Consider the following 14,441-nt stretch of genomic DNA (forward strand, 5'->3'; position numbering starts at 1 on the left):
CTAAGTAGTCCAGAGAAAGACTCGAGCAAGACATCGGCACTAATAAAAGGGAACACTTACTGTTATAAAAGCAGAGTCATAGTAAATAATGGAAGGAAGGAAGTCTCTTAAACATTTATGACATTCCACAGCCTGAAGTTTCTTTCTGGTTTATGGTGGAATATCTTCTGATGTTGTACAGTGTGCAAGCTATACATCCTTTAATGAAGGCCCATAAAACCTAATAAAACCCACAATTGTTGACAAATTATATAAACATACAAGGCATAGGGGGGCCATTTACGCATTGCAGTTTCTGCAATCGACAGCTCCGGTACCAACTAAGTACTTAAAATGATGAAGGGTACAGCAAGCGGGAAGGACAATGGGCATGGTTAGCGTCCGGCCTTGAGAGGGTTAAGCATCAGAGACTCGACTTGTGATTGTAATTTACCCAACTGGAACAAGTAAATGCCGAGAAGAATAAAATACTTTACAAAAAGTGAAGATCTATGGGATCCGAGTGACTATTAAAGTTATTGACCGCGCTATGAAATTTCTTAGTGCGGCATAAACCATTGGTAGACAACTTATCCCTATTTCCCCAGGACTCTAATTGTCCAGAGCTACAAAGGAAAGTTGCAACATTCTGATAATTATCTTGTTAACTTGAGAAGACTTGGTACTGATAAATAATGTCAAATAATACTAGAAAAGCTTCATCTGTCGAGGAGTACTTGATCTACGATCCTTATAGGATAACCTGTGTCAGAGGTCACAAGTACAGATGAGAGGACCTGATGTTTACGTTCGCGGTTTAGGTTCCTATAGCGCAACTCGGACATATTGCCAACCTGGCAAACTGATACCCCTAGAAACTAGCCACGGCAAGGGGTGTCCAGTTGTTTGCCACTTATGGGGCTTGTTTACTAAGGGTCCGCGGGCCGCAATTCTGTCGGGTTTCATGAATATTTCCTTTTTGCACCGAATTACCCAAGGTTTTTGGCGCACGCAATCGGATTGTGGCACATCGGCGCTGGCTTTCATACGACAGAAATCGGGCGGCGGGCCGTCGGACAACCTGACGGATTCGGACAAACCTCGGAATTTAAGAACAAAATTGTGTCGCAAGATCAAGCACTTACATGCACCGGGAAGAAGAAGGTGAACTCCGGCAGACCTGAGCGGGGAAGCGACACATGCAGGAAATTGGACGCACGACCTTAGTGAAGCACAGTGAGGATCGCGACAGGATCGGGTTAGTAAATGTGCCCCTATATGTCCAAGAAGTACTAGATGATCAGGAACAGAAACATTGGGTCGACTCTTATCTAGTCAATAGCAATCCGTTGGGTAGGGGACACGTGCAAAGTCAGGGGACAAGGGGAATGTGTTCAATGGAAGGACCACCCATTGCTTGATAATATATTATTTCTGGTACTCCCCCATTACACAACCCGAGTTGGTATCATGGAGGTGTCCTTGTCCATAATCCAACTCTACGGTGCTGATAAAGATAGATGTGCGGTGCATAGTAGTAAAGATCAAATGGATTCTTTCGGCCAGTTGGCCTCCAATTTAGCACAAAAACTTATGAAATAGTCTATCGATTACTCATGACTGGTTTACAATTTTATGATTTGTCATCTACATTAGATTAGCCCAGCGGGAGAATTGGCCTTTGACTCACCCTAGCCAGGAAAGCCAGTGAAGCTATTTAGTGGGAAATTGATAACCAACGAGATTACCTCCATTGTACAGACTTTGCTTTCCAAATGTTAGGTAAGTTTCACACGGCTGTTGTCAGTCCATAAACCACTGACCACGCAGAGTCCTGTCTCATTCTGGGGACAGGACTCCTTACATCATAGTGATATATGATGCAATGACTCCCTGTAACTTCAATAAACAGCAGCACCAACACTGTAAACAGGATTACAGTTTTGGTGCTGATGTTTAGTAAAGAAACAGAGATGCAGAAACTCCTTGCCTCGTATATCACCATTATGTAAGGAGTCCTGTCCTCAGCTGTGCTGGCGGTCCATGACACAGCAGTGCGAAATTACCCTTAGTGGCACCAGCAGGCCTGACCACATCATGTGTACAGAGATACAAGACCATTTGGTATGGTGTTATCCACCAGAAGTAAGGGAGTATTTTATATTGTCTGTAGTCTATGGTGCCTGAAACATCCCACTATTATAAATATATTTTATACTCTTCAGCTAGTATTTACAGGCATCCCCGGGTTATGTACAAGGTTTGTACTTAAGTGGAATTTGTATGTGAGTCGTAACTGGCATATATTATAATTGTAGATCCAGACAAAATAGTTTTTTTGGCCTTTTGACAATTAGATTTTCAATATTTGCTGTAATGGGACCAAGGATTATCAATAACTTCATTACAGACACCTTACAGATGATCATTTCAGCCAGGGACTAAAGTAACATCCAGAGAGGTCCGTCTGTAACTAGGGGTCGTCTGTAAGTCGGGGAATGCCTGTAACCAGTACCAGCTTTTCAACTGTAATTTCAAAATCCAATATCTTACAAATTTGAAGACCCTGTCCATGTGTGCTGGATTATTTATGGAGAAGGACCATCTTTCTGTCTGTACTCCACATACAGAGCCATCCAATGGGTCACATTCACATTCTACCATTTGTGAAGAACACAGGGTAACCACAGCCCCTATAAAGCTTTCAGGGCAGATCCCATCCCTCAGATCACAGCCTTTCTGTTTAACTCGCCTAAAACGAGGAAATTGAACATATTGTATCTTTATAAATTACCCATTTAACATAAGCCCCACAGTAACTTCTGAACTTGTGATCCTCACTACAGCCGGCTTGTCTTTCATTTCCTCCCTCACTTTTTATTGCCCTTGAAAGAGGATTACTGGTGTACGAGTGGATTCCTTGAAGGGCGCGTTACCGACACCACATCTGTTTCTGGAAGGTGAGCACTCGTCACTGTCACCGACTCTGCTTAGTCCCCCCTAACACATACTTAGCGGTGACCTAGGAAGCGGAAGGGGTCTTGAACTACTGAAGATTAAATAAATGCTATATATATATACACACACACACACACACACACACACATATACACACACACATTGTAAATAGTAGTGTTTACATTCACGCCCAATAAGAGACACTAAATAGCCTATATGGTCTGATGATCTGGTACCATTTACACAGGTTAGTGTAAAAGTCCGTAAAAGGCTAACACTTACAAATAGTAATATACTATACATCCAAAAATAAAGTCTGTAGGGCAACAGGATACACGGTGGTTCAGTGGGTAGCACTTCAGCCTTGTAACAGTGGGGTCCTGGCTTCAAGTCCCATTCAGGTCCAACATCTGCAAAGAGTTTGTATGTTGTCTCTGTGTTTGCGTGGGTATCCTCCGGGTCCTCCAGTTTCCTCCCACACTCTAAAACATACTGGTAGGTTGATTAGATTGTGAGCCCCATTGGGGACAGGGACTGATTTGGCAAGTTCTGTGCAGCGCTGCATAATCTGTGTGCGCTATATAAATAAAGGAAAAAATGGTACAACCTCCTCTCCTCTAGGTGCAGAGAATGTCTATAGTGAAGAGCACAGGTGTCAAACACAATGCCCGCTGGATGAATGCTGCAGAGTGCATAGAAACAGTGCCACTCTCTAGACACAGCTGCTGCTGTACCTGGTTTATGGTGTGAGGGAGGGCTACTGGGCTGCCCCTGTGAGAGATGGCTACTGGGCTGCCCCTGTGAGAGATGGCTACTGGGCTGCCCCTGTGAGAGATGGCTACTGGGCTGCCCCTGTGAGAGATGGCTACTGGGCTGCCCCTGTGAGAGATGGCTACTGGGCTGCCCCTGTGAGAGATGGCTACTGGGCTGCCCCTGTGAGAGATGGCTACTGGGCTGCCCCTGTGAGAGATGGCTACTGGGCTGCCCCTGTGAGAGATGGCTACTGGGCTGCCCCTGTGAGAGATGGCTACTGGGCTGCCCCTGTGAGAGATGGCTACTGGGCTGCCCCTGTGAGAGATGGCTACAGGGCTGCCCCTGTGAGAGATGGCTACAGGGCTGCCCCTGTGAGAGATGGCTACAGGGCTGCCCCTGTGAGAGATGGCTACAGGGCTGCCCCTGTGAGAGATGGCTACTGGGCTGCCCCTGTGAGAGATGGCTACTGGGCTACCCCTGTGAGAGATGGCTACTGGGCTACCCCTGTGAGAGATGGCTACTGGGCTACCCCTGTGAGAGATGGCTACTAGGCTACCCCTGTGAGAGATGGCTACTAGGCTAACCCTGTGAGAGGTCGCTACTAGGCTACCCCTGTGAGAGGTGGCTACTAGGCTACCCCTGTGAGAGATGGCTGCCCCTGTGAGAGATGGCTACTGGGCTGCCCCTGTGGGAGATGGCTACTGGGCTGCCCCTGTGAGAGATGGCTACTGGGCTGCCCCTGTGAGAGATGGCTACTGGGCTGCCCCTGTGAGAGATGGCTACAGGGCTGCCCCTGTGAGAGATGGCTACAGGGCTGCCCCTGTGAGAGATGGCTACTGGGCTGCCCCTGTGAGAGATGGCTACTGGGCTGCCCCTGTGAGAGATGGCTACTGGGCTGCCCCTGTGAGAGATGGCCACTGGGCTGCCCCTGTGAGAGATGGCCACTGGGCTGCCCCTGTGAGAGATGGCCACTGGGCTGCCCCTGTGAGAGATGGCTACTGGGCTGCCCCTGTGAGAGATGGCTACTGGGCTGCCCCTGTGAGAGATGGCTACTGGGCTGCCCCTGTGAGAGATGGCTACTGGGCTGCCCCTGTGAGAGACGGCTACTGGGCTGCCCCTGTGAGAGACGGCCACTGGGCTGCCCCTGTGAGAGACGGCCACTGGGCTGCCCCTGTGAGAGATGGCCACTGGGCTGCCCCTGTGAGAGATGGCCACTGGGCTGCCCCTGTGAGAGATGGCCACTGGGCTGCCCCTGTGAGAGATGGCCACTGGGCTGCCCCTGTGAGAGATGGCCACTGGGCTGCCCCTGTGAGAGATGGCCACTGGGCTGCCCCTGTGAGAGATGGCTACTGGGCTACCCCTGTGAGAGATGGCTACTGGGCTACCCCTGTGAGAGATGGCTACTGGGCTACCCCTGTGAGAGATGGCTACTAGGCTACCCCTGTGAGAGATGGCTACTAGGCTACCCCTGTGAGAGATGGCTACTAGGCTACCCCTGTGAGAGATGGCTACTAGGCTAACCCTGTGAGAGATGGCTACTAGGCTAACCCTGTGAGAGATGGCTACTAGGCTAACCCTGTGAGAGGTGGCTACTAGGCTAACCCTGTGAGAGATGGCTAACCCTGTGAGAGATGGCTAACCCTGTGAGAGATGGCTAACCCTGTGAGAGATGGCTAACCCTGTGAGAGATGGCTACTGGGCTACCGCTGTGAGAGATGGTCAGAAAACAAAATAGGCAAGTCTAAAATCTTAAATTTAATATAGCTGAATTGCTGTGCTTGTATTTTGATGATTTCTCTTTTTTTTTAACAATATGTTCAGCTTTCTGGCTGATGTTGCCCCGGTGAAAATGAGTTTGACACCCCTGGTGTAGAGGATGCCCCCTGTCTATGGTGATGGTAGAACTGCCTCTCCTCCTTCTACCATCACCATAGACAGGGGGCATTCTCTACACCTAGAGGAGAGGTGGTTCGACCATCACCATAGACAGGGGACATCCTCTACACCTAGAGGAGAGGCAGTTCTACCATCACCATAGACAGGGGGCATCCTCTACACCAGGGGTGTCAAACTCATTTTCACCGGGGGCAACATCAGCCTTATGGTTGCCTTAAAAGGGCAGTGCTGTAAAAAAGTAGATACTTCTTGACACTTAGATGAGCTGTTTAGTAGTTACAGTAATACAGCAATACCATCACAATTAACCAGAAAGCTGAACATATTGTTAAAAAAAAAGAGAAATCATCAAAATACAAGCACAGCAATTCAGCTATATTAAATTTAAGATTTTAGACTTGCCTATTTTGTTTTCTGACCATCTCTCACAGCGGTAGATAGGTAGCCACAGCACAAACTCCCAGTAGATGGGTAGCCACAGCACATACTCCCAGTAAATAGGTAGCCACAGCACATACTCCCATGTAAATAGGTAGCCACAGCACATGCCTCCAATAAATAGGTAGCAACAGCACATGCCCCCAAGTAGATAGATAGCCACACCACATGCTTCCCAGGAGATCGGTAGTCACAGTACATGCCTCCCAGTATAGAGGTAGCCCCAGCACATACCCCCAGTAGATAGGTAGCCACAGCAGTAACATCGCTGCCTCTGTCCAGTGATCAGTCACACAGTAGCCATCACTATTTATTAAAGATCTGTCTGAGAGTCAGATGCAGCCAACAAAGAACCACATGTGGCTCCCGAGCCGTAGGTTCCCTACCCCTGGTGTAGAGGATGCCCCCTGTCCATATACTGACCATAGCCTTAGCCTATTCTCAGGGACGGTTTTAGACAAAGTGGAGCCCTTGGCAAAACTAAAAGTGGGGCCCCAAAATAAAACTATTTTATGACCAGTCACAGTCAGTAAGAGGCTCCTTTAGCCCTACACAATAATAACACTTTGTAGTTACACACAGTAGTATGGGAAGACAATCTGTAATATTGGACTGTATGAGGATTATATGTATGATGATAGAAGATAAATATGAAAGATGACATAGATAGATGGTAGATTTAAAGATGCATAAATATAAAGTAGATTTTATATAAATAACTAGATAGATGATATAAGATAGAGTAGGAGATAGAAGATTGATTGATAGATGGATATGTAATAGATAGGTAGATAGAAGATATATAGATAAATAGACAAAAAGCTAGATAGATAAATGGTTAGATAGACCGATAAATAGATAAATTATAGATATATAGAGAATATATAGATATATAAATTATAGGAGATAGATAACTAGACAGATGATAGATATATAGACAGGAGATATATGATAAGCATCTTCACCTTAGCATTCATCCTCTACCCACAAAAATCCACATGCAGGGGGTCCTGAGCATATGCCCAGTTTGCCGCCCCTTAACGCCAGCCCTGCGTATTCTATATATAAGAGGTATCTTAAAGGACACCTGTCATCAGGTCTCTGCCACTTGTCCTGTCACCTCTACCTGTTGGAGCAGCTCACAAGGATCCCATCCCAGCCTTTATCTAGTTATTTCATACATTATTCATTGTAAAATCATCTATTCTTTATTATGTAAATGAGGCTGGTCACATGGTCAGAGGCAGTGATGTCACCCCTGTTCCCCCTCCCCTCTCCTCCCCCTGCTCATGTCTGTGTGTAATGTATAGTAAAGCATGGCTAGTGTGTGTGCTGCATCTGCTGACATGCTGCATCCTCCTAATATACAGGTGAGAGACACAGACATCAGCTACACATGAATCTGACATGTTCTGCTGTAACATGGCTGCTGCATGGAGCTGCTGTATCTCTCCTATACACACACAGGCTGCAGGGGGCGCCAGCACCAGGAAGCACATCATTATACAGCCTCACATCATTATACAGGCTGTCAGTCAAGCACTGGGGGTGTGGCTGCGCCTCCCACTCATGAATAGAGTGGACAGCTTGAATATGCTAATGCTTCATTGGACATTTCACAGGTCATTTGCATACAGCTTTAGGACCTCATTGCTTAGGTTTACAGGCATGTAGAGGGACAATGAAGGGATAGAGGCAATGCTCTCTAATAGCAGTTTATGAAAATATATTTAGTTTAGGGGGGTTATTTTGCATGACGGGTTCTCTTTAAGTATAGACAAGTGGTGTTCAAATAATGCCCACAGTCTTGAACACATCTAGCTAGCAATAAGAATCAGACCAACTAAGCTGAACAAAATCAAAGAGCACATCACTCGAACACATCGGACACATACATTTGTGGATTCACCCCCTGGACTCCTAGTTATGATAAAACATAATAACCTGCATATAAAGGCATACATTTGACAGCATGTAAATAGGGGGCATGCAATGAAAATGAGAATGCTCTTGTCTTGATTCAGTCCTACAAAACAATACGAGCGAAAGCTTATTTTTCTTCGGCTCTTGTAAAAAGCCTAAAATCTCAGACAAGCGGCTCATATTTCACCATTAAGTAAATGGAGAGCTACTTTCTTGTCTCTATTAATCCTTAAATCTTGTTAACGGCCTGGGAGGAAATGTAGCTATTTTGGCAGCCTGGGTGATAAATAAAAGATTAAATCTTGCCTTTTCTTCGGATGCAGTTTATTTTTCTATGCTAATGCACATTCTACTTTTTTTTAAAGGACAATATGTTAAGAGGTTTAATGGTCGCCAATCCTGCTGTGCTTGGGGGGAACAGTAAGATCTCCCAGCAGGGAAAGACCCGGGCGTTGCAATGTGTGACCAAGCAACTAGTATTTAATATAACAATAAGGAAGGGGGGGACATAACATAAAAAAAAACTAAAATAGCAAGAACATAAAATACTAAGAACGCGGACCAGTCCCAGTATGATGCGGGTCCATGTGTCTATCTTAGAGGGCAATCACTTCCTCTTCTAAATCAAATTAAGGTTGCAGACAGTTATCCCATTATCCTGCGGCTGCAACTGTTCCCTAGAGGAGTAACAAGAACTGCTCTTCACAGGGGGCTACACAAACCTTCCAAGACCTCTGCACCTTCTAACAGCACATGGAACAGCAAACAGGTTGTAAAGGGAGCAGCGAGAGGGGCTGTTATCAGCAAGAATTGATTTCTTTATTTTTTCCCCTACAGAAACATAAAAGCCTAAACTGTTTGCAGTGCGGCATCTGATCCGTATCCCCCCCCCCCCCCTTATAATTTAATAATAAGATCACAAACATTTAGTCATCACACGGCTTCACACTGTACAGTTCTGTCTCCATAAAACCCAATATCAATGGCTAAATTTCTATTGAGTAACACCAAACTGCAAGGTTGATTTATATATATATAGGTAGAAAGAACAATACAGGAGGGTAATGAAATGTAATAAGATGGATATTCTAAATACAGAATATAAAACTGTAAAGTTACAGGCTCCATTTAGCGCTTGGATTGCCAAATGAATGTAAAAATAAAACCAACTAAACAAGAAAAAAAACTCAAAGTGTAAGCGTAAATTTAATAAAACAAAAGATCATGCAGGCGCATGCTCAGACACTTTACAGTCAGACGCGGAAGGGATCTGACTGGCAGGGATATCGGGCAGCCCCGGAGCACATGGCAGACTTCGGGGCTGCCCAGAAGAGGATCGAATCCCCTGGTAAGCGGCACGGGGAATCCGATCCACAGCAGGAACACCCTTACACGCTGCGGTCATGCGTGACCGCGGCGTGTAAGGGGTTAACACCCGCGGTCGGAGTCGGCTCCGATCGCGGGTGTTACAGCACGGTGTCAGCTGTGATAGACAGCTGACAGCCGCTGCTTCTGGTACCGGCTCCGTTCGTGAGCCGGTCCCAGAAGCTGGACGTTATACTACGTCCCGGTGCGCTTAGCATGTAGCCCGTGGTGCGCCTAGGGGTTAAACTTGGCTCAATATTTACTAACATTTTGTATCTAGTAATCAGATACAGGCCACTGAATCTCCATGGTAACAGACTACAACCAAACTACAGCCATGCTCCCTGTCTATCCACTACTTTGTGCAATAGGGTTTATTTGGAGTCTGTAAAGATTGTAAAACCTTCTGCATTGGACCTGAAGTTGCAAAATGTTAGGATAAAAAAAAATTCATTTTGAAAACCCTGGGTCAATGAAAAAAGGTAGCCTCAGTGCACATATCCTTTAAAGGGATTGTCCCTTTAAGAATATGGTTTATATTTAAAGGAAATCTACCATCCAAATCCTTCATGATAAACCAGGGCCACTTACTCATAGATCCCAACACTGTGATTGTGCTAATCTTCTTATACTTGTTATCCATAGCCTCCTTCCTTCTAACATCAACTTTTATAATTATGCTAATGATCCTGAGGGACTCTGGTGGGTGTTTCCAGAGCCCCTCAACACTGCAGTTTTACAGCCATGTTACATGTTACAATGAGCAGTGCATGTCTCCCCCTCCCCTTGATCCATACCTCGGCTCTCTCCTCCTGTGTAATCTAGTAGCAGCAGGAAGTGCAGGGGGAGGGGAAACCCACTCTGCTCATTGTAACAACCAGTGAAAAGACATCACTGAGGGGCTCTGCAAACACTCACCAGAGCAACTCAGAGTCTTTAAAAAATTTAAAAGATGATTTTGGAAAGGAGGCGGCTAAGGATAACACATTTAAGAAGTTTACCACAGCAGTAGTCATGGTGCCTGGGTTTATGAGTAAGTGTCCCTTGTTTATCATGCTGGGTTTTGATGGTAAATTTTCTTTAAAGAGTTTACTAAGAATTTTGAAAAAGCCTAGGTTTGGCACAATATAAAAAAACTTGCCTTACTCCAGCTTCTGGCCCCAGCACCACTTGTTTTGCAAATCAGCAGTATAAAATGTGAATTTTACTTTTTTTTTCCCCCAGAAAATCTTACTCCTTCTAGGGAGTCCGATTGGTCACACAAAATACCGAAATGTTCCTAGTGTTCTGAAAATTATTGCCCATATAATTCTTTTCTAATATACCCTGCTTGTTGCTGGGTGTAATAGAGATTGTGGCATAAGAGCTTCTCTGTTTTCTACAGTGACTACTGCAATGTAGCAAAGCATCATAATATAGTCACATAACTACATCCCCATTCATTGTAAAGCTCTTGTCATTCGTATCTTTTTGTTCCCCAAACTCTTTTTATTCTTCAAACACGATAACAAATCAATATTCATAGAAAAAAAAAAACATTATTACAAGACCCTTACCACACCCAAACATTTTTTATGTTTCTACCCCCTCCCATTATATTTTAATATCACACTGATATGGGATAGAGCAGACACATGAGGACCACCCACCTGACTATTGAGCGACAAATTAGTATACAGTATAAAATAGTATACAGGGTGTCAAAGTGGCACTGATTGCCTGGAAACAATGGGTGCTAAAGAACAAATTCCAGCTGCGTTATAATTAATGGAGCAAAACTTATAGAGCCTGCGGTGGCAGCCAAGGATGCAGAACAGAAAAAGGCACAAAGTCAGGGCACGCAGAAGAGATGCAGAGGTCGGAGGTCAGGTCCAAGAATGACAACAGGAGATCAAGGCAGGCAGGTACAGTAATGCAGGGATCAAAACCAGGGAGCTTTCTCTTAGGCTGTGAGCTCAAAGATCCGGCAGGGAAATCTGGGAACAGTCAGCCTTTAAGGAAAACCCGGAAGTGGTAGTGCAATTAGCGGGGCGCTAGCCCCTTAAATCCTGGAGTGCCAACGCGCACGCGCCCTAGGGTGCGGGGACGTGCGCTCGGACCAGACCGGACGGGAGCAGTAGTGTGGAGAGGCGAGTATGATCCCGGGGCCAGGGGGGCAGCGCCACAACGGAGAGGGGCACGGGTGTGCACCTGTGACACAGTTATGCACTGCATCTGCCAGACAGAATAATCAATCACTGCACCATCCCACAGCTGCTGTGTATGAGTGATCCAGCTCAGGTTGATTAGTCCTGTCTTGACTGTTCAGAAAGTTCAATGTGTAATATGCATCCAGCTTTCCCAAGGTCAAGGTCATAATTGTTTTTTTCAGCAAAACCACTCAACTCAGGGATTAAACAAAATATGTATCTGCATCCGTGTCACTACAGCATTCTCAAGATACGTTTGGTTCATAATGCTTGAATTCAAATGGTAGATATCCTTTAAAAGGAAGATGTGAAAGGTCCTATTTTCTGTATTTACGGATTTAGGACTCAATTAATATTTTTCCACCTTACAACTGCGCTGTACAATTTCTGAGAAACAAAAAGGAATAAGAAGGGGTTACATAAATATAAATAATAAGTAGCGCCACTTTGCGTAAAGATAAATTCATTTGGAACGGTCGATGAGTATAGAAAAAAAAAAACCTTCCACCCCCAAACACAGCGTGTTACAGATCAAAGAGCTGTTACCTTCCCCGGTCTGTATATTCGGCAGCCCATGTACCCGAGCTTTGATCTATTAATTAAGAGTACTTCAGTAGCAGGTGGCATCGATACAACCGCAAGCAAAATTGTTCCAACTTTGTCTTAGCAAATGAAAAGCATTTAACCAACAGCATCACTCGGCCCATTTGCCGGAGGAACATTAGGAATTGAATAAAGCAACGGCCGGTCTCGGAGCACAATAAGAATATGCAGGAACATGATGAATATTGAGTTATTCTACAACAATTTGCTTGGGAAATTGGGCGAGAAGAAAAGGCCTTGAATAGAAAAGAACAGTGGAATAACAGGACAGCAAGAAGTGCCCTTCTGCGTCTATGACTACTACATATAATATGCAAGAATTATAAATATTTATTATGGAAAGTGGAAAAAAAAAAAAACGAAGCAGCGCAACCGGCAAACTTTTCATTAATAAAGCATAAATTATATAGAAAGAGAGTTCAAGCCTTAAACACTCAGGCATTGCCGTGTCTTCTGCTATGCTGGCGTATTTTAGGGATTTCAGCTGAATTTTTTTTTCATTTTTTTTTATCTTTATTTCCCGTTTATTAAAATCAAATTGTGAGCACAACGATCCCTGCCTTATCATTACTGGGGAAATCGCGGTATAACATTTATTATTTAAGTGCATTTTGCACATTGCTCAAATATAAAGGAAAATGTTATTTTGGTTCGTTGGGCTTCTCGGGGGGGAACGTTCCATTTCGAGCTCTTAAAGGGAGTGAATCATCAGTTTGAGTCTTTAATGTTCGACAATATTTTTTAAAACTCACTCTTTTTTTTTTTTTTAACCGGAGTTGATGTAGCAATTTGTCTCAAAGTCAGAACATGGAGAAAATAAGTCCTAAAATGACTAATCGGCATCTATAGGAGATGGATGTGGGCATGCTCTGTGATAGAGGTCACTGTGAAGTAAGTGGTGGAAGGAGAGCAGTTCTCATCACCTATTGACAAAATAGTGATCCTGCGTTATCTGGTGTCCTTTATACACTTAATAGATGTGTATTCTTTACTTCACACATCTGCGTTTGGCAGGTCCTGTTCCTTTTATTAATGGCACGGTGACTGAGTGTGTAGCACTTTTGCCTTGCAGCGCTGGAGTCCTGGGTTCAAGTCCCACCCAGATCAACATCTGCAAAGAGTTTGTATGTTCTCGCTGTGTTTGCGTGGGTTTCCTCCGGATCCTCCAAAACATACTGGTAGGTTGTTTAGATTGTGAGCCCCATTAGGGACAGGGAACGATTTGGCAAGCTCTGTGCAGTGCTGCATAATCTGTGTGCGCTATATAAATAAAGAATGATTATTATTATTTTTTCCGCTATAAATAACAGATGTGTAATGAAGGACCTCTATCTCTTTTAAAGGTAATCTACTGCTTGGATTTAGTGGTTGTAACCAAAGCACACTTACATATTGCTGGTGTGTGTCCGCTGAAACAGGATCCATTCTTCATTTAGCTGTTAATGGCTTATTTTTGATGAAAAATTACTTTTAGAAATATGCAAAATGACCCTCAGGGGCTCCTGTGTGTGTCACATAAGCCTCTTCTGGCTCCGTCATCTGTGACTAACTCTCTGGCATGAGAATGGAGGCGGGCATAAGGGCAGATGGAGCCAGAAGGAATGTCTGTGACACTGGAGACCCTGAGGCTCACTTGCATATTTTTAAAAATCCTTTTGTCAAGTTTATTATTATATTTATTTATATAATACAATATGTTAACAGCTGATAGTGGCTGGTAGTAGCTTCTGCTAGGTTTATTCCCATAGCAGCCACTTTTGGAGCAGTGGCCTAAACTGGAAACGCAGACGGGTGAATTTTGTCATTTATTGGTTACTCTCTGTTGTCTATTCATAATAAAAATAAACTGAACAGCGATCCTGCTGCTGCATTCATTAAAATGAGAAATTACCAAGCAAAGCGCTTGGTAATCCCCCGGACTCCCATTCCCTGTCTAAGTAAGTACCAGAGACAGCCAGACGCTGGACCCGAACACTCCCCTACTAATGAACAGAGCCGCAGGACACATACTCAACTCGCCGCTCCACCCAATAGTGAGAACAGGACTCCCGGATTGCAGATAGGTCCCGTACGCTTGTGATCGATGTGGGGCCAAGCAGTATTTTGCTCACCAGCTAGAGTGACATGGGACATGGTGATTATTTTTTTTCAATGTCAAATTTTGACATTCAGAACTTTATTGATAAGAGGAAAGAGCACTATTTCTTACTTACTCTTACCGTTATTCTGCTAGTTTGTACATTTATGTCCATTTTCCTATGTCTTTTTCTCTTTCTTTTTTTTTTTTTCTTTTTTTTTTTTAATAGTAAATACTTTTTGGACAACCATTTGTTATTA

General features: G+C 44.4%; 1 protein-coding gene across 4 annotated transcripts in view; it reads right to left on the bottom strand.

The window, feature by feature from the left end:
• Positions 1-14,441, bottom strand: part of DENND1A (DENN domain containing 1A) — a 458,345-nt gene that overhangs the window by 153,698 nt on the left and 290,206 nt on the right. The window lies entirely within an intron of this gene.

Source organism: Engystomops pustulosus, chromosome 9 (genome assembly GCF_040894005.1).
Source record: "Engystomops pustulosus chromosome 9, aEngPut4.maternal, whole genome shotgun sequence".
NCBI classification, from domain to species: domain Eukaryota; kingdom Metazoa; phylum Chordata; class Amphibia; order Anura; family Leptodactylidae; genus Engystomops; species Engystomops pustulosus.